This window comes from Microtus pennsylvanicus, chromosome 4 (genome assembly GCF_037038515.1).
Source record: "Microtus pennsylvanicus isolate mMicPen1 chromosome 4, mMicPen1.hap1, whole genome shotgun sequence".
In the NCBI taxonomy this organism is placed as follows: domain Eukaryota; kingdom Metazoa; phylum Chordata; class Mammalia; order Rodentia; family Cricetidae; genus Microtus; species Microtus pennsylvanicus.
The window spans coordinates 107,762,639-107,789,394 of record NC_134582.1 but is presented as its reverse complement, the minus strand read 5'-3'; the positions used below and the strand labels follow the sequence as shown (position 1 = coordinate 107,789,394).

General features: G+C 41.3%; 1 long non-coding RNA gene and 1 pseudogene across 1 annotated transcript; one reads left to right on the top strand and one right to left on the bottom strand.

Annotated features, from left to right (window-relative positions):
• The first annotated feature begins 289 nt into the window (after positions 1-289).
• Positions 290-1,290, top strand: LOC142849069 (RNA-binding protein FUS-like; annotated as a pseudogene).
• Positions 1,291-23,294: 22,004 nt separating this feature from the next.
• LOC142848893 (uncharacterized) lies at positions 23,295-25,890 on the bottom strand. The gene is made up of 3 exons (XR_012910483.1): positions 25,875-25,890; positions 25,284-25,401; positions 23,295-23,455 (listed from the first exon to the last, which is right to left on the bottom strand). It is a non-coding gene; the product is annotated as an uncharacterized LOC142848893 (long non-coding RNA).
• Positions 25,891-26,756: the final 866 nt, after the last annotated feature.

Below are 26,756 nucleotides of genomic sequence, written 5' to 3'. Positions count from 1 at the left end.
GATTGACTATAACCAGGAGCATGAACCAACCCACTTCTAAAGAAATAGTTAAGTTATAGCCAAGATGCTTCGCAGCTTGGTTCTTGTTGTGCTGGCTCACAGTCCTCTGGAATTTTGTATCTCAGTGGCCCGAGTGTGTGTGCACACGTGTGGCTTCAAACAACTAAACCCAGCAAGTAGTTCAAAGTTGTGCATCCTGTCCTACCCAGCCTGGGGAGGGCTATTCCCAATAGCGCAGTTAGCCTTGTAGCCAGTAGAGTTATAATGGTTATTGCCCATCAGAGCAGCTATGGTTCAAACGGACAAGCATAGAACACGAGCTGTGATAGTCAGCCTCTTGGGACAAGGTTCCACTGAAGGCTATAGCAGCAGCCAGAGTTCCTCAATCTTCTTATGGGCAGCAGTCCCCTACCCTTCCTATGGCCACAGCCAGCTCCTAGCAGCCCCTCCGGAAAGTTCTAGCGGCAGTTCTCAGAGCAGAGGCTATGGGCAGTCCCGGAGTGGAGGCAATATGGACAACAATCTGCCTATAGTGGGCAGCAACAAAACCAAGAACGGCAGCAAAGCTCCTCTAACCTCTGTCGGGGTTGTGGATAGCAGAACCAAGAGCAGCAGTTGCAGTGGAAGGAAGTGGCGGAGGCAGCTGCGACCTCTCTGTCTCTGGTGGCAGTGGTAGTTATGGCAATGAGGACCAGAGTAATAGTGTGTGGTGGCTACAGGGGACCCCGTCAGTACAGTGGGGGTCGTGACAGGGATTAGGGAGGTGGTTACAACCGCAGCAGTGGCGGCTATGAACGCAAAGACTGTGGAAGTGGAGGTGGCATGGGCAGAAGTAACTGGGATGGTTTCAATAAATTTGGGGGGACTCCGGATCAAGGATCAAATCACAATTGCAAACAGGATAATTCAGACAACACCATCTTTGTGCAAGGTTTCGGTAAGATGTTAAAATTGAATCTGTGGTTGATTATGTCTGACAGATTGGAATTACTAAGACAAATAAGCATACTGGACAGCCTGTGATTAATTTGCATACAGACAGGAAACTGTCAGGTGGAAGGGTGAGGTAACAATCACATTAGATGACCCACCTTCTGCTAACGGTGCTAAGTAGTTTGATAGTAAAGAATTCTCTGGGAATCCTATCGAGGTTTCATTTGTTACCTGCAGGGCTGACTTCAGTCATGTGGTGGAAATGGTTGTGGAAGCTGAGGGCAAGGAGGACTCACAGCTGTGGAGGCTGTGGAGAAGGTAGCATGGTGGTGGTGGTGGCTGGGAAAGATTCTCTAGTGGAGGTGGCGGACAGCCATGAACCGAGTCCTAGAAATGTCTGAATCCTTCGTGTTAGAACATGAACTGCTCTTGTATAAATAAATTCAACCCCTTGTAAAGCTTCTAAACTAGATAGCCAAGGAAGGGGACCAGAAGGATCTCATATGTGGGGTAACTATGGAGACGATTGATGTAGAAAAGCAGGGTATGATCAGGGGAGCTGCCAGGGCTGAAGTGGGGACTGCGGGTCCTCTGTGTGGAGCAGGGTGGTGGTGGGGGACAGAGGCTTCTGTGCCTTGGCAAGATGGGCTCAGGGGTGGGCACCAGTGGGAGGGCAGGAAGAAGTAATCTGGCTCCCCAGGTTCTAAAACAGCCTCTACCTACGGTTACCTTTGTTATTTTGTAACTTTCCAGTTCAGGATGACCCATGAATGTGTGTGTGTGTGTGTGTGCGTGTGTGTGTGTGTGTGTGTGTGTGTGTGTGTGTGTGTAGTGTAATTCTAACCATATCAGGTTCCCATTAAAAAACATCATTTTAGTTAAAACAAAAACAATACTTCATAAAGAAGAAAGATGCATGGTTCATACTTTTTAACAAGAAAATGAGTAACAGACAGAAGATGAAATTCATAAGCCAGAAATAGAACATTCAATTTACAGAAGAAAGAGTTTTAACTTTTGACAAGGCTAAAATAAAAAGATGGAATAAAACATATTAATGTGTATCAAGACCGAGAAGCACCTATTACTGTGGAAAAGAAAAGGTTACATTCACTGGAAAGAACATGAAGGAGGGCACAGGCCGAGCACAGACTACATTCTCTACTCCAGATGAAGGTCATTAGATCATATAAGATATGTTTTGACATGAAACACATCTAATAGCAAACAACCAGGAAGTTTTGTATAGAAGACTGAGTCGGAGATTGACTGTGAGGCACAAATATGTAGAATCTGATGCAAAAGCAAAGAATAAAGAGTTTATTTTTAAAACGGATAAAAGTATAATTTACAGTAGAAACATAGCAGGCACCCACTTTACATGTAAAATAATAGTCACAGAAATAAGGTTAAAGAGAACATGACAAACAAACACTTATGATTGTGATAGCTATGGGAAAACACTGGTAAACCTTTTTTTGTTGGCTAGGCTCCTTAGCATTGCCATGAAAAAAAAAACAACAACAAAATAAAACCCTACCATTCTCCTTGAAAACAAATGGAATTAATAAACTGTAGTAGCTTTTCCAAGCCTCATACTGCTTCCCAGGGAGACCATGAAATGCATGCAAAACTCCTTTGAGTACTCTCTCTGTGTCTGGAAATGATGCTTGCTTGCTGTTTAATGTTTCTTCTGGAGACAAAGAACAAACAAACAAATCAAGGTTGTCCCTAAGTATTTCAAATGTAAGAGCATGTGACTTGGGAGTATCCTTGGGCACTCTAGCTCCACGTCAGGAGGAACAGTAAAAAGGAGCAGGATACACTCCCTCAGAGACAGCCACCTGGTAGAGGTCACTGACCCCAGAATCCTTCTGCCAAGACAAACCCCTTATCACCATTCCTTGAATTCAAGGAAACCAGAATAACATAAAACTGTGAGACTCATGGTAGCAGCAAGAAAACAAACGAAAATCCGCAGACTGACTCTCTCTCTTTCTCTCTTTTCCTTAGCAGAGGGATGAAATCACTTTTGATAGCAGCTAAATGTTGAAGCTTGTACTGTTTGCATTCAGTGTTTTGAGGCTGCCAGACGCCCATCTTACTGCTTTCAGAAGACCCAAGGTAGATTCTAGCTCAGAGAAATCATGTCTCACTTTTATTTAGCAAGATTTAAAACACGATTGAAGATTTTTAAATAGTTTTCTTCATAAACTTAAAGATCAAAAAGGCAAAAACACATACCAAGTTAGAGGTTCTGAAACACTGTTCTGCTCAAGAAAATAAAGATGGGGCTGTTTGTCATACCAAAATTGGCTCTTTTAAAATTATTTCTGAAACATTTGCAAAAGCGGGTCACTAATACAACATTAACAAGCTTAAAAGTTGAAATTCTGTGAAATCCTACGAGATCCATTCTGTCTGATTCGTGTATTCATCCAATACTTAAGAGAAGCTCTTGTTCGCCAAGCAGTGTGCTAAGTACTGATAATGGAGCCAGGAAAAAAAAAAACTCTGAGGAAAATTAAATTTAACAAGTCTTCTTTTGAGGTTGGGGAACTAAAAATTATTTCTACAAAATAACCAGAATTAAAGAATAAAACAATTGTAGCTACAAACTACCTTGGAAATATTAATTATAATACTTTCTAGTGACAAGTGTCCTTAGAGGGAAATTCATATCATTTCATGTTTTCTTTATTAAAGGAGCAAGGCATAAATAAACAAATAGAATGTTTCCCTTAACTGCACCTAACTAGTTAACGGAAATGCCGATCTGGAAATACATTCACAGGTTGTCACAATTCCACATGAACTATCCATCGAGAGACTCCAATGTTCCCACAAGAATACGTGAAAGAATCATGAAAGGATAGTCGGGGCTCAGCCTTGAGAGCTTGTCAGCCTTTTCTCTGGGATGCTGGAAGTGGTGTTCTCAGTTACAGTCACTGCTCATCTCTGCTTCCTGAGTACCAGCTCTCGAGTGAGCTGCTTCAGGCCTGAATCCCCCTTATCTGGGGATCAGCAGCATCCTTTGTAGTAGGGAGAAGAACAATTCCTTAAGAAAGGAACTCTGGGTAGTAACAGAGATGTTTACTCTATTAATCATTCTGGTGGGGATTTAAGACAAAGAAGACAATAACAATATTGACAATACAAAATAAGCCACAAGACCAGAAGGCCACATGTGGTCTAGCACATCTAGGTAGATCTAGCAAAGAAATCAGCCAAGAAATCTTAAAGCTAAATTATACTTAGATCAACAGATAAGGAAGAGATGATCTTCTCAGGGTCGCATGGAGCCTTCTCTAAAATCAATCACATTGCAGGCACGAAGCAAACATTAACAGGAAAAACTGAAAAATTTCCCTCCATCCTGTCAGACTGCAGTCTCTAAGAAATTTGACTGCCCTATTCATCTTTTCACTATGGTGAAGCGTTTGCTTTAGTAACTATAACAAAAAAATTCAATGGTATTTCAAATAAGGAGCCATATTAATGGTTCTCCACACCTTGGTAATGTTCTCCTTCCAATTACCTCTCCTTCTACGGCCGATATTCTGAAGGGATGGCCTTCTCCACCTGTGATTCCATCCCCATTTCCATTTCTGATTCCGTATCAGATATTCACCACCACATTACTCTGCAGTATACGTTAAAATTATTTTCTAATTGAAACATTAATGTGATTTTATTATAAATTATAAACAGATCATGGGAGGGGCATATAATGATTTCAGTTAGATCTCCAAAGACATTTGGAAAAAGTTCAGCATTTATTCTTTTACAGTTATTCGTTTAACTGTTGTGAGTGTGTGTCCACTTGTGAGTATGACCATGAGCATTGTCAGAGGACAGCTTGCAGGGCATGTTATCTTCTCCCAGTATGCAATTTAGGTCCCGTGGGTCAAAGTCAGGTCATCAGCACTTGGACAAGAGCCCTTACCTCATGGCCACTGTGCCAGCCTGTCGTCTCTCTAAAATTCTGTGGGCATGTGTGATGTGTACAGAGTGCAGGTGCTTGCGTGTTGACGTGCATGTGTGGAAGCCAGAGAACAACCTCGAGCATCGTTCTTCACCCCCTCCTCATTTTTTGAAACAGGGTCTCTGTTTGATTTACTACTGCAGTACAAACTAGCTGACCTGTGAGTTTTTGAGGTTTTGGTCTTTCTTTGCCTCCCCTCTTGCTACAGAAACACTAGGGTTCCGGATCAGGTGCGTGCTACCACACCTAGATTTACATGACGTTCTGAGGATTTAAACATGGGTCCCCATGCTTGCCCAGAAAGGACTTTACCCAACTGGGGTCTCTCCAGATGTCAATATTCATTCTTTATGTAAATTTTTGATAAATTGAAAAAAATACAAAATCATCATCTATCCAGGTCATGTGATTAAAAAGAAATTCTGGATATCATATTTAACACTAAAACAATAGGGGCAACTACCAAAGTTAATCATGGGCCATATGCCCCCCTCCCACCCCCACAATGACCTCTGATAGCAAACCTTGTTCTGAAAGTGCAGGATAATGTGACTTGATAGAAAAAAATAAGTATAAATTGATTATTGAAGTGAAATAGCCATTATTTTTATAAACTACAATGACCCACACACTTTGGGAGACCCATAGTCATCAACAGAAATGGGAGAATTTGGTATGGCAGTTATGGGTAATAATAAAAATATGTAGCCTCTCTGCAAATAGACAATACCATCACAGCCTGTTGGAAAATATAACAAAGAAGTAAAATTCTGAACCCAAGATTTAATCAGAAATATATTAAACCTGTCTAAAGAAACTATATTCTGGAGGGCATAAGAAAATATCCTTTTTTGTAACATGCTTGTAGGAGTAGATTCGGAGAGTTACACACACAAACCTGAACCTAGCATCATCAAATCTCAGAGATGATGACTAAAAGTGGCACAGTGGTAATTCACCTTTTGTTTAAAATAATCGTGGGCCAGCAAGAAGGTTCAGCAGGTAAGGGAACTTAATGACAAGCTGGATGACCTTAGTTCAGTTTCTAGCATCACATGGTGGAGTGGGTAATGGACTCCTTTAAGCTGACTTCTGACTCACGCATACATACAAAATAAAACCCAAAACAAATAGTATAAAAAGTTTTGAATCTCCCGTGTGTTTTTGTTTTAGGTTTTTCAGGACTAAACTCTTGTTTGTTAATGAAAAAGTGATATATACATACCGGACTTACTGTGCTATTCAGAATTTTAATGTCCTCACTGGAAACTGACTAACTCTGGAAGTCCTAGGGAAAGAGCTGCCAGCAACCATCTTCTTTCCTGTATTTTAAGCCATTTTAAGTTCTATAATACACTATTGTTGATTTGCTCATCTTTTCTGAATTGTTGAGCTTATTTATACCTTTCCACATATATTTCTTACCTGTGTGATAATAGTAATAGTAGCTGTAACACACAAATGTGAGCCGAGACACGGGATCTCTGCTTCAGCAAGGCTTCTTACCCCAACCTCATACTACATGAAACCAGCAGGGAAGGTCTGCTGGGAAGTTGGAGCTGAGACTTAACCAGCAATGCCATATACTTGGTGGTACAGAACCATCGCATTCTGGTTGAAATGTGTGTGTTAAGTGAAAGAGGCAGGTAAACAGAAGTACAAGTCATGACTCCGTTTCCGAGACTTTCTGTTTCCTCCCACAATTGGCCATCATCTCTTCTTGCAGACTCACACAGAACCACATGCACAGAACCACAGTGAGTGAAGCCACTGTCCCATGGAATCATCCCCTCCTACTCTAGCCCCCCATACTGCAACGTAGATGCTTGTGATTGCTCATTGTCCAGTTACCCAGCTGACATTTGCTATGTGTTTATATACAAAAGACTTTGCACTTCAGACAGGCCTGGCATCCTTCCTTGAATCTATTGCTGGTTGTACCACTGTGTCAAATCATTTAACACTTCCCCAGCTCCCATTCAGACACACACACACACACACACACACACACACACACACACACACGATTGTGGTTGTTTGAATGGAACCCCCACCCCCATAGGCTCACATAGTGGAACACTTGGTCTCCAGTTGGCAGGGCTGTTTTGAATGTTTCGGAACCTTTTGGGTGTGGAGCCTTGATGGAGGAAGTACGCCACTGAGAATGGACTTTAAGAATGTATAGCCTCAGCAGTTCTGCTCAGGAAAGGGGCTGGATGGGCACAGGGTAGCCAGGACCCTCAAGGAGTGACTAGCAGGAAGACATCTAGCAGCTGGGTCCCTTTATGAGGAGCAAATATGGGTGGAGAAGTGAGAGAACGAGAAGCAGAATGGATCGTGTGCTGTGGGAAGAGGCGGAGAAAAAGAAATGAGGGCTGAGGTGTAGGCTGATGGGGGAGGGTCTACTTGCCACCTGGGGCTGTGGTGATATCCAGGCTGGGCTGCTGCCAAGGGGCATGTCTGGGTCCCTGGTCCTACCATAGCCAGGATCTGTGTGGCTGTCAATAGTCCGTGTTGCCACCAATGGTCACAAGGATGCCAGTGCCCACACATGTGTCCAAGGGCCATTGATGTAGACTAGGCTGGCCTCGAACTCACAGAGATCCGCCTGCCTCTGCCTCCCGAGTGCTGGGATTAAAGGTGTGTGCCACCACTGCCTGACTTTTGTCCTTGTTTTTGTTTATTTGCTTGTTTTGTTTTCTTTTGCTTTTTTAAAATTTTCTTTTGGAGGCTACTGCAGGGATGAGGAGAGAATATGGGAGGACTGGAAGGTGAGTAGAATTAGGGTACCTGATGTGAAATTCCCAAAGAATCAACGGAGAAATTATGTTTTTTAAAAATAGAATTTATAGCCTCATCCTACTCCCAGTTCACTGTGCTTCCTGAGTGTGGTTGAAGATGTAATCATCCCAGCTTCCTGCTTCTGCCGCTTGCCTTGCCTCCCCTGCGTTTATGGAATTTCCCTCTGGAACTCTAAGTCAAAATAAACCCTGTTGTCCACTAGTCCCTTTGGGACATGATGTACTGCCACGGCAACATAAAATAACTAATACAGTGGTGAACACAGTCATCCTACAGGTTAAAGACCACATCTTCCTTTCTGTGTGTTATGGCTTGACTCTGAAATGATCCCCACAGGTTCATGGGCTCTAATACCTGATCTCTATCTGGTGTCACTCTCTGGGGATGCTGGAAGTAGGTTACAAAGAGCAGGGTTAAGCCCAGACCTGTATCTGGTTCCATTTCTAATTCACCAAGATGTGAGGAACCCTTACCACATATTCCCACCACTATGAACTATTTTCCACAGTGCTTTCTCTGCTATGATGGACAAAAATAATAAGGAGTCAAAATCAATTCTTTCTCTCTTACACTATTCCTGTAATGTATGTTGTCACAGCAAAGCAACTGACATACTGCTCCACTAAGAAGAGCTTCCGGTGCTAACATTTTCCAAGTGTGAGCATAGCATACAGTTACCCCTTCCTGCCCAATTGTCCCTCCCATTTCCCTTATTGCTTCTTTTTCTTGTTTCCTTTGTTCTTTTTCTTGTTTCCATGGCACCTACCTCCAAATAAGACTGGGACAGATCATCAGAAAAGATGCAAAACTCAGAATGAACAGTGATTTCTATGACTCTATCAGAAGACGGACAAACTGGTGGAGTGGCAGCTGACCACACCACTAAACATTCAGTTAAGCTTTTTGTGAGCTTTATCATAATATGAATGCCTGAGGCCGTCATAGCCATGTGTAAAGGTTGGCACATGGTGTGCTTGTGTAGTTACAAGCTAGAGTATGTGTAGAGCCAGGAATTTATTTTTAAAGCATCACCTACTTCGCAAACTGTGATGAAATAGATCTTTCAAGATGTTTATGTTTTCTGTTAGCATTGACTTTGACAAAGACTTTTAATCTCAGAAGTCATATTAAGACAAAACACTGAAAGTGTATTTCAAGTACATGATGGGTAAACTGGCTAATGGAATCTAGCTTATTTCCCTGTACACATATTTCAGTTTCTGTGGAGCAATGGTAACTATGGTAATAATGTGGCCCATTATTATTCAAGTTTCACAATATCTCTCACTGAAATTATGACTTCATGTTCCTTTCTTATTATGTGAGTTTTGTTGCATGTCATATGCAAAACTCTAAACTTTCTTGAGACAAAGGACATATTTCAACCAGTAAAATGATCACAGAAGAAAAATTACTGAGAATCACTTTTCATTCCATGAGTTACAAGTTTATATGATTATCCATCCATGTGTTGAAGACATCTTCCAGACGTGCAGTCATAATTCTGTATGCTAGGATCTGAGAGGGATGTAAGTGTGCCCACAATCCAAAGTTTAGATTTGATATGTCTAAGAATAAAGCTTGAAAATCAGTATGGGAGTTTCTCAGAAAGCTTTCTCTCTTTGAGGTGGTGCATGCCTGTAACCCCGGCAATTGAGGCCAGACTAAGATACACACATACATAGACCAGAATAACATGGTGAGATATTTTTTAAGCAAGCAAACAAACAAACAAGTGAACAAACAGAATATGACTGTGGAACCCACCATATGATGCAGCTGTCCCATACTGACTGTGTACCTGAAGGAATCTAAGTCAGCACACACAGAGGTACTTGCATAGACTTGTCTACTGCAGCGCTATTACAAAAGCCAAGCTATGGACTCAGCATAGATATCGATCAACATATGAGTGAGTATACAAGATGAGAAAAGATAATTGTAGTTTTTACTTCTCATCAGGGAAACTTCCCTTTGCAACTGACAGAAACCATTACAGAAAACTACAACCAATCGAACTGCAGAGTTGCAGAGCCAAGTCCCAACTAATACATGTCCAACACAGCTCCTATACCTATGGCACAGGAGTTATTGCACAAAGGGTCAGGGCATTGAGAGCAAGAGAAACAGCGAGTTTGCTGTGAGATTGTGTCTCCTAGTAATTTCCGAAGATAAATGTGAACTGACATAGCTGCCCAGACATGACCTGAAAAAGTATGACACCAAAAGCCATACAAACATGGAAATCTCATGAGACCTTAACTCTAAACTAGGTATTACAGACAGCTAAGGAGATCCAAGAGCAGGAGAATAGCCTTTCCCAGAGATGAGCACACCAATTGCCCTGAAAACATGTGCATATAGGTATCATTATATAGCCATAACAGATTGTCTTTATGTGTATATGATCTATATCATATCATATACAGTATTATATGCATATTCCATATTATATACATAATATATACAGTTAGGATATGTGTAGAGTCAAGAATTTTTATATATGTTATGTATAAAAATATTATATGTATTATGTATATGTATTATATATATAATATAACAATACAATATGTAAATATACATGATATGCTATGTGTATGTATATTTGCCTATACATACAAAAATATACATATTCTTATACCCATCCCACATTAGATACACTGGGTCCTGTGTCAAAAGTGCATGGTATATTCAGTGACCATCAATTTACCTTCAACATCATATAGAGGCCACAAAGGGCACCATCAATATCTATAGCCCAATCTTACGGATACATCTTCTTAATTGAAGTTCCCTCCCCTCAAACGACTTTAGATTGTGTCAAATTAACATAAAAAACTACCTAGCACAATTGATTGCTTGTCAGTTTGATACACAAACACATCACTGTTAAATTACAACCTGACTTTTCTTATTTGTCCTTAACATGCCACATTAAAAACTTTAAGAGTCCCATGGTCATTACATATTGTAAAAACTCAAGCACACTAAAAGGCCAGTCCCTTTAAAGTATCCAGTCTCTTTCAAAATCTAAAATCTCTTTTTAAAAGTTCAAAACCTTTCAACTGTGTACTCCTGTAAAAATAAAAGTTAGGTTAAAAATACTTTCTTACTTTAAGAAAAAAGAACCAGGGCACAGTCACAATGAGATCAAAGCAAAACCAAATTTCCAATAATGTAAATAATTCAATGTGCAATATCAAGAAGTCTTAATATTCAGGGCTCCTCCAAAGGACTTGGGTCATCTCTCTAGGGCTCTTCCCTCTGCAGCACACACAGCTTGTCTTCTAGGCTCTGTCTGGATCTACTCCACTGCTGCTGCTGTTCTTGGTGGTCATCTCATGGCCCTGGCATCCCTACAATGCTGGGGTCTTCTGCTGCAACTGGGCTTCACTTTCGTCTATAGCCTCTCCTAGGCTCTCTTTGTGGTACCAAGCCTCAACTTCCCTGCCTGACCACTTCAATCCTAGACCTTCAACTGCTACTGAGGCTGCACATTCACCAATGGACTCTCCTGGACTCCCACAGTGCCAAAACTTAGCTGTTCTTCATGACTCCTTCATGCCTTCAAAGCCAGTACCACCTGGATGACTCTTATACTATCGCATTCAGCTGCCAATGTGGGGAGACAATCTTGGAAACCTCCGGAATGCAGCCTCCATGTGGGGACTCTCAGGAACACTTCTCAGAAGATTTAGCCTAAATGGTGATGATCTCTTCGTAATAATCTCTAATTTCTCATTTCCAGCTAACCAGTATCAATTGTCTTAGTAAAACAAAGGTTTTACTATAGTAGTTCTTATCTCTTGTTAATCACAGCTAATTCTTCAGCCCCAGCTGGCCAGAAAATGGAATTCTTCCACTTGCTTCCCTCTGAAATTTCACAAACCTGGCCTCCATCAACTGTTCTCAACATTTTTGTCTTCAACAAAATAGCCCTCTGAACTCTCAACACTCTGTGGCTCTTCTCACCCAAAGTTCCAAAGTCCCTCCACAGTCCTCCCTAAACATGCTCAGGTCTGTCACTGCAACACCTGGTACCAACTCCTGGTACCAACTTGTCTTAATGAGGATCACTAATGCAGCGATGAAATACTGCAACCAAAAACAAACTGGGGAGGATAAATTTTATTTGACACATATTTCCACATCACTGTCTATCACCAGAAGAAGTCAGAATAGGAATTCAAACATGGAAGGAACTTTGAGGCAGAAGCTGATACAGAAACCATGGAAGAAGGTTGCTTACTGGCTTGCTCTTCAAGGCTTTCTTAGTCTACTTTCTTATAAAACCCAGGAACATCAACCCAGAGTTGGCACCACCCAAAATGCGATGCTGTTCACATCAATTACTAATTCAGAAAATGCCCTACAGGCTTGCCTACAGCCCAGTCTTATGGAAGCATTTTCTCAATTGAGGTTCTCTCCTCTCAGATGACTTTAGCTTGTGTTGAGTTAACATAAAAACTATTTTTCATAACACCCTAGCACATTGGAGACCCTAAGACTGTTAGATGGTCACCAAAGACAGAAAAAAATTGTTGAGTGGAGGGGGCATGACCCATAGTTGACTGATTATTATTTTTCTCTAACATACATGCAATATATTTTCAGCCTCCAGAAATAAAGTTGTGATAGGATTCTTCCTCCTACCACAGAATAATTACAAATTTAGAGCTAGTAAGTAGATTTTTTTCTGGATTTGAATACTGATCTCTTTGATTGAAAACCCCTAGTGCAAAATGCCAGCACTAACATTCTTCTAACAATATCACTTTCTAAGTGGCATGCACTGTCTTGAATAATTGGAGTCTAGACAGTCTATACATAAGAATAAGAGTTAACCCTGCCCCAGTAGAGCTCACAAGTTTGTTGAGAGGCTTGCAAACGTCAATAAATAACCATAATGATAAGAGAGAAAGCATTTTATGCAAAATGTCATGGGTGCACAGAGGAGGAGTGATTAATTCCACATGAGTGGAAGGCAGTGAGAGATGAGGTCGGAGAGTATATTTGAAGTAGATCTGAAGGATAATTAATTCACTAGTCAGTGGAGGAGGAGAATGCTTCATGCATAGAGAATGGTGTGAGAAAGGAAGAGCTATGGAAGAGGCTGGGTGTTGGTGGGAAAAATAATTCATTCAGGTGAGACCAGGCTGACCGCCAGAGGTAAGAAGATGGGAGCCGCAGTTTGAGTTCTGATGTTGAAGGGCATCATTCTGGAAACTTCTCAGAAGATGAATTATTTGATAGATTTGGAGTGAGGCAATAGAAATGATGTCAACATCCAGGTGAGAGATGGTGAGAGGCCAAGAGTGGCCATTGGCCATAAGCAGCTTAGCGAAATCATGTCTATGAAGTTTTGCCATGCTCTCAATGGATATTGGTAGATGTGTAATGATCACGAGGTAAGGGACAGTAAAGAAAGCAAAGCCAAGAATCCACAGAAGATTTCTAAGTTAGGAGTTGCTGGCACCATAAAGAGAGGTAGAATATTAAACTAGAATACTACATCTATTATGGTTGATTTTAATGCCAGCTCACTACAAATTAGAATCACGTGAGTAGGGAGTCTCATCAGGAACACTATCCTGATTGTCTTAATTGATTGGGAAGACCTACCTTGACTCTGGGTTGCACCTTCTGGTAGCAGCCCAGATAAAAGAATATGGGAGAAAGAAGATAGGACAATACCCTCTCTGCTCATTTAACCTTCCCTCTTGCTGCTGCTTTTTTTGGTGATGGAACAAGTGCTTCCAGGTTTCCATCCCAGAGTAAGAACCATCAGCTTTCCAGGGACCTTCCAGGTTTTCAGTGCCACAATGGGACTGATGAGGTACCTAGCCTTGTGAATGGAGCAACTACTGGGTTTTCAGCCTTGCAGGTATGATTAAATTGTTGTTTCTGTTTTAACATAAACAGACATAATGAATTCCTATAGAATATGTGCTGTATTCTACACACACACACACACACACACACACACAGATTCATCCATTGGTTCTGCATTGTTTACTACCAAGAGTAGTTGTAAACTTTACATCTGGTTTTTAGGGAATAAAGCTCCTTGCTGGATGGAATCTGAATCTCTTTACAAAACTACGTGGAGGAATTGGAGTTCCTATTAATGCTTGTAATTGCAGATGCTGTGATGCGTATGTGTGTGTGAGCGTGCGTGCGTGAGTGTGGGTGTTGGGGAAAGTATCTTCGATAGAGCAACTATTCATGTCACTGCAGAACTGGGCTCTTTCCCTCTACCACTCAGGGCCACAGTGAACAGAGACTCAGAGTTTTGCATCACTTTCAAAGCACATCATCCTCTACATCCCTCATTCCACCCTGGAATCTTCCCGGCTCTCTGAGATGAAAAAGGAACTGATATTCTAATGACGACTTTGGTAATGGCAGAATCTGTTAGACAAATCTACACTTTGATTTTGTATGTATGTCTACATAGGAGTTCATAAATAAATTTTCTGCTGATCTTTGGATGTGTGTTTATATAAAAGTTAGCAAATTTAGCAAATAAAAATGCAGATGCATGGCTAAACTAAAACTTCATGTAATAATCACCCAATAATGCTATGTGTGTTCATGTGAGCTTTATGTACATGTGTGCATGTGTGTTTCTATATGTGTATGCAGGTAAGTACATGTAGAGGCTAGAGTTTGACACCAGGTGTCTTCCTTAATTTCTTCTCTACCTTATGATTTCTGGATACAGCTCTCTCTGAACCTGGAGCTCACTGATCAACGAGACTGGTTGGCTAACAAATCCTGGGGCCCTTTTGCCTATATATACCACTGAAGTGCTGGAATTATAGGCTTTTTATGTCAGTGCTGGAGATTTGAACTCAGATCCTCATCCCTGTGCAGCAATTGTTTGACTGACTGAGCCATCTCCCCGTCCCAAACAATCCTTAGTATGAGTATATGCCATCTGTTTACGCAAGCCATATTCAGGACTGCTTTAAATTTCAAGCAATTACTCCTCAGTCACATGAAGTTTTAATATGTAACATTATATTTGTTTGTGTGTGTTGTGTGCATAGGCTATATAAGTTCTGTATTTCCTGGTGTGCTTTTCTATATCTACTCACGTGTTTTATGCATATATTTATGTGTTTTATCTCTGTGTGTTTATGTAGACCTGGGTTACAAGACTCCTAATATACAGTTTGCTTTACTATCTGGGGCCTAGGAAAAATAAACCTTTCATCTTACAAGACAAACAAGCAGTAGCATTTTCCCTACTATTAATTAATTCTGACTTTGAACGATTCACTACAAAGTGAAGAGGCTGGACTAGGTTCATTTAAATATTTATTGGCTCTCCTAAGAGCAGAAAGTACAAAGACAAATAATTCATCGTGTCTCACAGTCCACAGAAAGGACGTCTGTACAACTGATGAGTTTGTGATGTCGTCAACGCTGCAGTCAGCATGCATGCTGGGACCCTCACAACGGGGGCAGTGCCTTCTAGTTCCTTGTGCCTGTGAGGCCAGCCCTGCACTGAAGGCAGAACGATATTTCACCATGATGCTTTTATAGCTTAGGATCTTTAAATTATGATTATCGATGAAAGCACATGTGCAGGTCTGCTAAACACAAATGATCACCCCAGCCTGGCTGTGGGAAGTATTGCTGCATCCGTCACCTTTGTTTGCCTTTAATACTAGCAGTGCCCATGAAAGCCAAGAAATGTCACTGCCTCTTGCATCTGAAGCATTTCTCATCAGCCTTCCTGCCAACTGGGGCAGGTTAGCCGCTCTCTACGGGGACACCTGCTTTCCCAGGGGAATATCTCAGCTGCTGCCTGACACTCAGGCCTCTCCCCAGCCTTACCCTTGTTGGGCTCATCCACCGCTTCCAAGTCCTGTCTTTCAGACTAAAATTAGCCAGCTGTGTGTGATCCTGGCCTTTCTGACTTGAAATCTGCCTCAAGCTCACTTTCACACCCCTCCAAGAAGATGCCTTAATAGCATAATTGGGGAATTATGTAGGAGGTTCTGAATGCAACGGCACAAATTAGAAGGCAAGCCAAGCTGCTGTGCAGCAAAATAGATGTGGGGGGAGGGTGCAAGCAGATACAGCTTATTTCTCTTTGCCTCATGGTGTGAGCCCATGTAATCCTGTCTGAAGCTTCGGTCCAGTGGGAAGAGGAGCCCAGTTCTACCTGATGTTTTTCTCAACAGGCTTTCATCATAGCTGTCAACCTGTGATCTAAAACAGTTCTCAGCAACATGTCCCATTGCAGCCATCAAGAAGGAGACAGTGGAAGAGTGACACAGACCTGTGTCCTATAACAGGCGAGACCTGGACATGTTGGCATCATCTCTCCACTAATAGCTAGAAGAGATCACCATGCCCAGGCTCAGAAGGGCAGAAATGTCTTCACTTGTGCCATCATAAGACTTAGCTATTGTGGAATAAGAGAAGTAAGGGCATTAAGGGACATCAAGAAATTTCAGCTCTACCAAAGCCATTTGTATGGAAACATTCAAGAGCTTGCAGAACAGGTAGCCATCAAACATAAATCTGTCTGTATTGAAATATGTATACATTATAATGTACATATATCAAAACATTTCATGTATTGAAACATAATGTATTTCCTATAAATATGTCCAGTTGTTATACAATTACAAATTTCAGTAGTTGTTCCCTGTTTATAACTAGAAGTGCATGGACAATATTAACTAAGCGTTCACTGTGCTTCTGATGACATGAGAAACATTTAATGACTATTACTTTGTTCAATACTGATAGACAAAGAATCCAAGAGGTAAAAAAAAATGTCATCTGGAACCACAGGTAATGAAGGATGCCTCTGTGCTACTGCTTTTCCCACACACCATCTTCCTACCTATAGTCTGGTGGCTGGATGACTTTCTCCTATATGAACTTGACATCTCTACCTGTTCCACCTAGGTAGCGATGAAAAGGAACAGGGGTTGTTATCCTGCTGAGGAGGCTATAAGAAAGTAGATTGAGCATGGTATCTAGGTACCAGAGCACATGGGTCTTCAGAAGTTGTGTGGTCTCCTTAGGAACTCCTGGATTTAGCATTTCAGACCCAGATCCTAGATGACGGCTTCTCTGCATGTCCTACCTCTCCTTTAGCTATCTCTTTATGGTTGTGTAAATTCATGATTATCATATAAAATCCCCCATGTAGCTTAGGGGTTTTATTGCTGTGATAAAACACCATGACCAAAAGAAAGTTTGGGAACAAGGGTTCATTTCATATTACAATTGTACAGCACAGTCATCACTGTCTGCACAGGAACTCAAACAAAGCAGGAACCTGGAGTGAGGAGCTGATTCAGAAGCTATAGTGAAACACAGCTTCCTGGCTTACTTCCGCGGCTTGCTCAACCTACTTTTGTATAGCCACCAGAACCACCAGCCCAGGGGTGGCACGAACCATAGTGAGCTTGTCTTTCCCACATCCATAATCAAGAATCAGCACCACTGTCTTGCCTACAGGCCAACCTGGTGGGGACATTTTCTCAGTTCAAGTACCATCTTCCCAATTTATTCTGTTTTGCTCCAATTTGATGTAAAACTACCCAGCACAATTGACCCTTTGTCTACTTGACACACAAAATCATCACTATTAAGCCATAACCTTTCCTTTCTTATTATTTCCAAGAAGGCATTCCAACTTTTAAAAGTCCCACAGTCTTTACAAATTCAAACACTTTAAACATTCAGTCTCTTTAAAATGTTCAAAGTTCAAGACCGTTTAAAATATCCAAAGTGTCTAAAATAGTCTCTAAAATATTGTTGTCTCTCTAAAATCTCCAAATCTCTGTAAAACTTCAGTTTCAAAAATTCCAAAGTCTCTACCCTCTTACCCAAAGAAAGAAGAACCGGGGTACAGTCCCAATCAAGTCAAAGCAAAACAGAACTCCAACAGACATATGAGCATCATTCTTGATCCTCTAGGCTCCAAAGGCCTCAACAAATCCCCTTCTCTGATTCTACCACTTACAGCACATGCAGCTCATCTTCTAGGCCCAGCCCAGCTCCACATAATGGCTACTGCTGTCTTTCATGATTGTCTAATGGTACTGTCTTCTCCAAAATGCTGGAACCTCTGCAACTGGACTTCTTCAACAACAGTCTCTCCTGGGCTTTCTTCAGGGACTCCTGTACTGCCAGACGGTGCTAAGCTTCAACTTTTCTCCATGACCCTTTCAATCACGGACCTTCTACTGCAGTTATGGTTGTTTCTTCAACGGTGGCCCCTCCCAACCTCTTTTCAGGATTCCACAGTGTCAAGTCTCACCTGCTCTCTATGACCTCTCCCTGCCTTCTAAACAAGCACCACTTAGGTGATTCTCACACATCACCAAGTTCAGCTGTTAGCATTAGATGCAGACCTGACCCCCTCTGGATCAAAGATTTGGTTTGCCGACCCTGAGGAAATACTCCCAGAATATTTCACCTAAATGATGCAAGTTTCTTCTTACCTAAGTTCTCCATCTCAGACAACCATTAATTGTCCCAGCAAAGCAAAGAATTTACTTCAGTAGGTTTTAACTCAAAATATGACAGGAATTACTTTTCTGCAGGTTTTTAAAAGACTCCCAAACAGCCATCTGAAACATCACAAACCAGGCCTCCCTCATGTGAATTGCTCTCAGCATCTCATCTTAAAAGTTTCTGCTACAGCCCATTAATCTCTAAACACTCAATCGTTTTTCTAGCCCAAAGTCCCAAAGTCCTTCCGCAATCCTCCCCAAACATAGCCAGGTCTGTGACAGCAATATCCACTTTTGTCATCAACTTGTATCTTAGTTGGTTGGGGTTTTTATTGCTGTGACAAAATACCACAACCAATAACAACTTGGGAAGGGAAGGGTTTATGTCATCTTACAACTCTGAGGTCACACTCCATCACTGAGGATAGTTAGGGCAGGAATTTAATAGAGAGGCCATGGAAGAGTGATGCTTACTGGCTTTCTCCCCATGGCTTGTTCAGCTTGCTTTCTTATAACACCTAGGTCCACCAGTCCAGTAGTGGTACCGGCCATAGTGGGCTGGAACCTCCCACATCAATCATCAGTTAAGAAAATGTACCACAGGCATTCCCACATGCCAATCTAGTGAAAGTATTTTCTCAGTTGATCTTTATTCTTACAAAATGACTAAAGCCTGCATCCAGTTGACATAAAACTAGACAGTACAATGTGCTTGGGGTCTCAAGACACATGATAAAAGCATGGAATTATTTGTGTGGGACTCTTTCTCTGTATACAGTTCTCTCCTCTCACTCACCAAGACTGCCTCGGGCACAAGTTACTGTCTATGTGAGCATCACCATATTGTGCCTATCAAATCAAATTATCAAAAATCATATTTAATAATAATTAAGATAATGAAAGGGTAGTGTGTTGTTATTATTATCATTATTGTTGTTGCTATAAAGGCAAGCATTTTTAGATGTTGCCGTATTTAACCCAAGTATCTCTTTACTGTAATCACTCTTGTTATAGGTAGGAATGCTGAGAAACAACACTAATCAACTTGCAAATCCTCACAGCTAGTTTTTGACAAAGTTGGGAAATGAACCCCATTTCTCTCATTTCAGAACTCAGAACACTTTCATCAGACTAGATTAGTTCCACCTAGTTCTGTAGCAAATAGTTTGCCAGTGTTATTACAAGCTCAAACGAGGGGCCAGGAGGCAGACAGCTCCTTAGTGGAGACAGGGAAACAGGCTCTAGGTGGGTTAGAGTTTTCTTCACTTACACATCTAAAATGGCCATCTCGGTGCTTCTCCCTCACCAAAACAAAGACTTGGTGGCTTTTTCCCATTAAGAAATTGTTTGATGAGACTTTCAAATCTCCCCCATGGAGGACTGTGGTGGGAGCTGCCTTGGAGGCAGACAGATAGGAAAGGGGTCATGACTAGGTAACTAAGGTGATGAGTCACCAAGATGACTGACTTCTTCCTCACCCTCCTGATTTGAGTTAAAAACCTGACAGAGGCATTTTAGGCTTTTGTTTCCCACCAGCAGGCCCCCTGCTGATGGACTGGCTCAGTAAGTTCAAGGTCTGCTTTGGACATGCCAGAGAACAGCTGTGGGTCAATCAGTCATCTTGGCTAGCCCTAACTTAGAAGATGAAAACTCATTAGAGGCTTTAAAGGCTCTAGAAAAGAGACTGAATTTTTTGACTTCTCAAGTCAAGTACCCTTTTGCTTAATGGAAGATCTTTTTTCTCTGTGTGTCTATTGCATGTGTGTTTCCTTACCCCCAGTAAATGTCCTTCTTAACCACTAATTCTCTCTCTCTCTCTCTCTCTCTCTCTCTCTCTCTCTCTCTCTCTCTCTCTCTGTGTGTGTGTGTGTGTGTGTGTGTGTGTGTGTATTGTTCAATCCTCTGTGTCCTCTGTGACTGTCAAAACCATCAACTCTAGGAGAATTCTCCATACCATAAGTCCTAGGGGAAAGAGAATTAATTTCATCACCAAGTATAAAAAAGTTTTGGCTTTGCCAGACAAACTTGAAATTTGAGGTCCATATCCCCTTCCCAATTTGGAAGACTGTCTTGGTGTGTTTTGCACGTGTGCACTCTCTCTCTCTCTCATTGTGTATGTATGTGTGTTTATATTTATTTATTCTTACTTTCAATAAAACTAAGTTGAGTTTTGAGACCTTCCCTTTACTGCTTTCTTATTCTTTAAATCCACAGAGAATAAGAACCCATTCCTGCAACCCTCCGAGACCTTACCAAACTCACCACAAAGACTGGCAAGGGAATCACAGACATAAAATGCATGGATACTGTATCTAAGCTCAATGGGTCTCCTTTTAATGAGCAAAAAGCCAATAAGTACAACCAGAATATAAATAATTGATAAAGATTTCTTACCTACAGCAGACAAGGAGAACACAGGAGTTATTTTTAAAGCAGTGTCCTCCTGGGACAAAATAAGTTTGAAGATTTTAATTCAAAGACCAGGTATATTCATATTAGAAAGCACACTGTAGCTCGGTATGCATTCCTAAGCATGCTCACGCTATGATACGATATATATTGCTGAATATTCTCAGTTTAGGGTTATAGTTCAAGAAGAGAAGATTGTGAATGCACTGTGTTGGAGGGAATGGACCATGCTTATCTTAATGTCATGGAGAAGATGTTCAAAAGCAAAAGGAACACTTTCAGTCACATGACTTAGGAGGAGAAATGTAAGGTGGAGGAGGAGGGAAAGGAGGAGGAGAAGGAGAAGAATTTAGATTTAGTGCAAACCAAAAGGCAGGGCACTTTGAACATATGTTAATGTGGGAGTCTGCCCTTGCTTGCATCTACCTTACTTGGCTGCTGACAACAAATTCCTAATAATTTCATCTAATGGATACACTTGGAAAGGAACCTGGTCTCTGGCTAATTTCTAGAAAAATATTGTAAAGAACAAAGAGAAGTAACTATAAACCTGGGGCAAGTTACCCTCCAGATGATAGATATGTGGCAATGTCTGGATTCATTGGTTCAACTAGGGTAAAGAGGCTGGTAGTTGCCATTCATTAGGGAGAGGCCAGGAATGCTTCCACGTCCTCTAATGCTCAGGCACCACCAAATGTCAATAGTGCCAGTCTTGAAAAAAAAATTCCCAAATGATAGATTATCACCACTTCTCTTGGTTATCCATCAGAACAAATGGGCAAATTCTTATTGCTAAAGTGTTAATCCTGAGAATTGTAAGGAAAAAACAAGTTCTACAATTTTGAGTCAAATTTGAAGCAAGCTTTTGTGAACAGAGTCAGTGCTTTTGTTCCCTGGCCACCCAGTCCCAAAAAATCACAAGAAACATATATTAATTACAAATTGCTTGACCTATAGCTCAGGCTTATTGCTAACTAGTTCTTAAAACTTAAATGAACCCATTTCTATTGATCTACATTTTGCCACATGGCTTCATGTTCTCTAGTATATCTTGTTGCTCCAACAGCTTGTTGGCATCTCCTCTTCCTCTGCACTTCTCCCTGTATCTCTGTTTTTATTATTTTCCACCTGGTTTTATTCTGCCTTCCTATAGGCCAAAGCGGCTTCTTTATTAACCAATGGTTATAAAACATTTTCACAGCATACAGAATGGTTATCCCACAAGCTTTAATTAAATACTGACAGGATGGACTTTGGTCAGGACCACTCCCTGGAATTCCTAGCAAGTTGCCCCAAGACATGTGTTATGGGGACTTTTAAGGACAAAACCACGCTGCTACCATAGCACTACAATACCCAGCATTCCAGGAAGTTTCCTGATCCTTCAGCAGGTGGAGCTTGCAGGTTAACTGTGGTCTGATGGAAGATATCACAGATTTTGATTGCAGGACATAGAGAAGACTCTGGGACTTTGGACTAGGAAAGTGGTTGAACATTATAAGTGGGGCTTAATGGGGAGTCCTAGAAGAAGCCTGGAAGACAGTACTGTGGGGAACAATATGAACTGTAGCCGCTCAGCTCCAGAGGTTTCTGAGGGGAGGAACACTAGAGAACATTCTTGTGATACTTTGGCAGAAAATGTGGCTGCTTTCTGCTCTTGTCAAAAAAAAAAATCTATTAGAGGCTAAATCAAACAAATCTGATAGACTGATGTCATTAGCAGAGGAGATCTCACGGTAGCATAATGATGACTCTGCTGTGTGGCTATTAGTGATCCCTGTTGTGCAGATCTGTAATGAAAAGGAGCAAGCTGAGCAAGGAGAAATATGAAATACACAGTTTGAGGAGGAAAGGAGAACCAAGAAATGTATTGTTGGAGTCAACTCCTTTGCTCAAAGAAATAAAATGTTTAAAGAAAGGCCTGTTTCAAAATGGAATAAAAGAAATGGAGCCCTCAGGGCAAGTCCCTAACCCAGATAATTCAATAAAGGAAACCATCAGCAAGTCAAAGCTATATCAGTGTAAGTCATGAGTGAACCAGTGTATCAACCTTTTTCTTTTGAGTCACCAACCAGCTCTTGACTCATGATGCAGAAACTTATTAGTTATGAATGCTTGGCCTGGCTTAGGCCCATTTCTGGCTAGCTCTTTTAACTTAAATTAACCTGTTTCTATTGATCTATGTTTTGTCTTGGGGCTTTTTACCTTTCTTTCTGTACATTAGTTTCCTGCTTTTTCCAATGTCTGGTTGAGTGGCAGTTGCCCGGCTTCTAGCCCTAGGCATGTCTCTCTCTTTCTCCCTCATTCTCTTCTCCTTCTTCTTTATTGAGCCTAGATTTCTCCTCCTACTTATTCTCTCTGCCTGCCATCCCTACCTACCCCTCTCCCACCTAGCTACCGACTGTTCAGCATTTTATTAGACCAATCAGGTGCCTTAGGCAGGCAAGATGAAACAAAAGCAATACATCTTTACATAATTAAACAAATGCAGCATAAACATACTTTTATACAGTCAAAGTAATAGTCCAAAGCATAAACAAATGTAACACACCTTTACACAGTTAAAGTAATATTCCACAATGGACCAGGTTCCAGGTCAACTAAGCAGAGGAACTAGGCAGCTTCAGCCACGTGGTTCTAGCTTTAAAGTCAAGGATACTGGAGTAAGAGGGTTGTTGAACATTCCTAGATGGTTAAAAAAAATTGCAAAGGCCAGGCATGTGACAGGGAATCCCTGCATGGAGGTCTTGAGAGATCATTGTGTGAAACTGTGAAGGTGAAGCCTGGATTGTGTTGGAGACCCCAAAATGCTGGAGATGCCAGAGTTGTGGGATACCTGTCAAGGAGAAATGCAGACAGGATGTAGAACTAGCAGAAAAGACAAGTGTGTTGTGATCAACAAAACTGGATGGACTAAGAGATCCAAGGAGCCAATTAAGTCAGGATTTAGAGTTTGCCCTGCTGGGTTTTGGTCTTGCTTTGATACTGTATTTCCTTGATGTGTCCCTTCTCTTCCCTTTTAGAATAGTTAGATACAGTTTGTTCCATTGCATATTGGAGGTATGTGATTTGATTTTTATTTTTATAATAGATTATAGTTAAGGATTTTCTTGAGTCTCAAAAGAGACTTTGAAGGACTGTGGTTTTTTGTTTGTTTGTTTTATGTTGGATTAAATGTACTTTGCATCGTGATATGGCTACCAAGCCTAAAGAGGCCAGGGAGTAGAATTTGGTGGTGTGAATGAGAATGTGTCCCATCGGCTCATGTATTGTAATGTTTGGTTCCCAGTTGCTGGAACTGTTCAGGAAAGATTAGATGGTATGGGCTTTTTGGAGGAGTTATGTCATTGGGGTAGGCTTTGAGGTTTCCAAAGCCCATGACACTCTCTGTCTCTCTGTCTCTCTCTCTCTCTCTGTCTCTCTTTCTCTTTCCTGCATATGGTTCAGATGTAAGTTCTCAGCTATATACCCTAGTACTATACCTTTCTGTCTGTTGCCATGCTCGCTGACATGATGATCATGGACTAACTCTATGAAATTGTTAGGAATCCCCCAGTTAAATGGTTTCTTTTATAAGCTGTCTTGGTCATGGAATCTTCCCAGCAATAGAACAGTAACTAAGACAGAGTAGAACTTGCTGGGAAAGGGTTTCAGCAGGACAAAGATGGGATAAGGGAGGGTAATAGGGAATGGAAATGTCTGAAATTTTTTATATACATGTATGAAATTATCAAATAAATATTTTTAAAAATCTTGCTCTAGAAAGTGGACTGGATTTTCTGCTCCAAATGGGAACATTGAAGACTCTGTAAGGGTGTGCTGTCCAAAATTAATTTAAATTAAAATTAGTTCAAATAAATTGAAACTTAATTCCTCATTTGGATTTGCCGCATTACAAATGATCAATGATTAGATATGGCAAGAAAATAATGTATTTTCAACATCTAGAAGTTCTTTGGAAAAGTAAGTCAAAATAAATAAATAAATAAATAAAAATTTTAAAAAAAGAAAAGTAAGTCAAGGAGAGGTCTTCTCCCAGCGACTTCTTAATATCATCCTGCTGTACCTCTTTATCATGTCACAAGAAACCAAATGTTTAATAAATAGCTTTAAGAAAGATTAATAAGACATATTTAATTTATTCACATTGTAAAAGCGATTTTCTAAACTTGAATGCTTCTGAAATATCTGCTGGCATTTCTCTTCATTAAGTAGTGCTTTATTTGTTTATAGATCATCACAGCTGGGGAGAGAGCAAGACCTTAAGCCTGGGATTAGCAATGCAACGTCATTGTCATTGCAACTCAAGGACACAGGGTAGTTCTGAAACTCAGTCTCAGGGAAAGTTACAGACTGAACTTGTCTAATCTTGAGGGAATTTGATTTGTGCCATCTGTTCGTCATCATAGAGGGGGCAAGGCAGAGAGAACAGGCAGATATTGAGACAGGAGAAAAGGATACTCTCACCTGGGAGTCTGGGTAAAACGGCTCACCAGCAAAGAAGCAAGTTCCTTTACGAGCGGCATCATTTGCTATAAGGCTACCAGCGCAGAGTTTATATTCCTTCCACATACACTTAGGTTAGAACAGGAGTGAACCAGGTTCAAGGCCTGAAATCACACAACCTGGGGCAGGGTCATGTCTCCCCCCTAATTCACACATACCTGTGAATTATAGGCAGAAGCATTAATGTTCACAGTGAAAATAGCTTGCCTCCGCACATCTTGGGAGTCTTATCAGTTATAGTCTTGTCCGGGACTCTCATTTAAGTTTCTTAGCAACCTGTAAAGACAGTAACATCAAACCTGACCCAAATCCTGCATCTGACAATTGTTAAAAGCAATCAGTCCGCACCCACATGTATGTCTTGATTTGTGCGCCCCTTGTTAATGAAGAGTCACATACCTACACTCTGCTGTGTCTCTTTCATTTTGAGTGCTGACCCCTTCCTTTGACCTTGTACTCAAACCTATATTAAAATGTCTTTATTAAACCTTACCTCTGCTTCATCAACAGGGTAGTCCTGAGAGTCTCCTCTGTGCTTGCTCTGAATCCAGGTCCCTAAGTATCTAGGGGAACTCCTCGGGCAGCTGAGTGTGACAGTGGGGAGCCCTTTGCTTTTGTTCCTGCCTCCTGTCGCCTCTCCTGGGTTGTGCCTTTTTTGCCCTTTTCCTTTAAAGCCAACAAAGAACCGAGAAAACTCCCTTACGTCATATTCTAAAACACAACTGTGTTTTTATCCCAGGTTTAATTACCAAAAGTGCTGCCCTTCTATAGGTCAGGCTTTTCAGAGAGCTCCATTATGCAGAACAGCAAGCAAACGCGAGATGTAGTCAACCTCACTGGCAGTCCAACCCGCACAGAGCGGCCACTATCGAAAAGCTGTAAACAGAAGTCTCCAGAAAGGAAGCTGCCCTGATGGCTGTGCCTGAGTGATCTTACAAAGCCCAAGCAGCACTTCTTGAGTTAAGCCTATCTCTGCTTAGTGTCTGGGACAGAGCCATCACTTGAAAAAGATCCACGCGTGAATAAGCTGAACACGCCCGTCTTCTCATTCTTTGTTCCCCGCTCAGCACCCGTGTCCATTCTGTTTTACCTCCCCACTCTCCTAGTCCTGGGGCTTTGCACCCCGCTGGAGCACTTCCTGGGGCTTTTCAACTGGACTTAAGCAGGAGAAGCTGGAGGGGAGAAAGACAGATCCATCAGCTACCTACCTGCTTCTGTTCCCCTGAGCTCTTGGACTTTAGGCTGCCTGTGACCTTGGGTGACCCTTCTCCTGGGCGTCACCTTCCCCTCAGTTCGGGAATGTTATCTTTAGTCCTTTTCATGCCTCAGCATCCCATCTTCGATTAAAATCTTTAGCTAAACCAAATGAGTTTTATTTGTACCTTTGCCACTGAGACCCACTGAGTCATGAACAGTGATTTACCTCAAGGAGAACTAGCTTTGAAGCAACTCTGAATATGCTGTTTATATATTAAAGTTGTAAACACACAAGGAAGCTCTCAAACAGCGAAGTCTCAGTTACTGAAATTTTACTTGGAAATATTATATGACCGTACACATCCACTTCTATGTAATATGCATAATAAGGCAGCTAGCAGAGCTAAAAAAAACATATCTAAGTGTCAAAAAAC